Genomic DNA, 1,679 nt, shown 5'->3' with positions numbered 1-1,679 from the left:
AGCTTGATATTTAACGTTCGAGCCCATTTATAGAAGGGCTACTGCATGCCAGGTGCAGGAGTGCTTCGGTGAGCCAGCAGACAAGGCCCCTGTCCTTAGGGAGACCACAGTCCCAGGGAGAGAAGTGAGGCCAGGCGCAGGGTGCCATAGACACAGCTAACAGAGGGACGCTCAGCCCCACCTGCCTAAGACAACCCCAAGAAGCAGACCTTGTGGAGACCTGCCTGAGGCCTGGCGAACCAGAGCTGGCCAGGAGAGGGAGGCAGAGGGCCAAGGGAGGCATCTAATGAAGGATGCCCACCCTCAGATAGATATGGTGGGGCAGGGCCCGGTCCTTGGCATTTTTTTTTTTTTTCTGTTTCTTTTCCTTTTTCTTTTTTTCTTTTTTCTTTTTAGGTTTTGGCCATCAAGTGTTGCGCACTCACTGGAGAGAGACCCAGAGAGGGAACGTGAGAAATCACCCTCTGGAGGGCAGCCATGCTGTAATTCCTTCTCCTTTCTCCTCGGGACTTTGGGCACGCACGCACACACACGTGCCTGGCATGAGTTTCAAGCTGCGAGGTCCGGGACTCACACTGTCGTTGGCCATGTGAGAGTCTAGCACCTTAACCTCCACACCACCTACTGGCTGCACTGGTGTATTTCTTTTTTTCTTTTTCTTTTCTTTTCTTTCTTTCTTTCTTTCTTTCTTTCTTTTTCTTTTCTTTCTTTCCTTCTTTCTTTTTTTTCTTTTCTTTTTTTTTTCACTATAGGGCACATGCACTCACCAGAAAGACAGAAAGAGACAGAGAAACAGAAAGCAAGAAATCACCCTCCAGCGGGGATGGCCACACCGCAATTCCTTCTCCTCCATTCTCCTCTTGGGATCTTGGGCACACACGCACACATGCCCAGCGTGAGTTTAAGCTGCCTGGTCTAGGACGCGAACCATAGTCAACCAAATGGGAGTCCAGCGACATAGCCCTTACGCTAACTGCTGGTCCCTGCGGTTATACTGGTGTATTTCTAAAGCTCCCAGTGGACACTAGGGTTAGCAATGGTGAAGGGACAGTAGAGAGAGCCACGGGAGTTCCAGTATGGGCTGAGGGGTGCAGGGCAGTATGGGGGTTGCTGGCAGGGCAGCAGTGGCTGCACCGTGGGGGCTTTATCAGCTGTTGAACGGAGTCTGGAGTTCAGCCTGAGAGAGACAGCAAGACCCTGATGGGTTGAAGCAGAGGCATAAACTAGCCACATTGCTTTACAAAATAATGCCTTTCAGGTCAATCTGAGTCCAGTATTTCCTCCCTGCTCCCCTCACAGTGCCGACGTAGAAGGATCCCTGGAGAGGTTCACACCAGACACCGGGGTCAGTCAGACCTTCAAGGTCTCCTAGCCCATCTCCTTGCCAGAGAATCCCCCTGAAACTCCACTGTCCCCTGAGCAGCTGCAGACCTTTGTCGGCCCCGCTGTGTCTCTGGGCAGTGCAGGCCCTTTGTACTTGCCCCTGAGCGGAAATGGCTGTCCAGAAAGCCTGGCCCTTCTCCCCTCTAGTTCTGCTTCTCCAGCATCTGCTCAGCCAATTTTGTCCTGGGCTTCTTCCCCACCTGACCTGTCCCGCGAGGCCAGCATGCACAGGACAAGCGAGGCTATTTCTTCTCCCTGTTTTCTGAAGCTGCCAGACCAAAGCGCTCTGGGGCCAG

The sequence above is a fragment of the Tupaia chinensis genome, unplaced genomic scaffold (assembly GCF_000334495.1).
Source record: "Tupaia chinensis unplaced genomic scaffold, TupChi_1.0 Scaffold000708_1, whole genome shotgun sequence".
Lineage (NCBI taxonomy): Eukaryota > Metazoa > Chordata > Mammalia > Scandentia > Tupaiidae > Tupaia > Tupaia belangeri.
Note: the sequence above shows the minus strand (reverse complement) of the source record.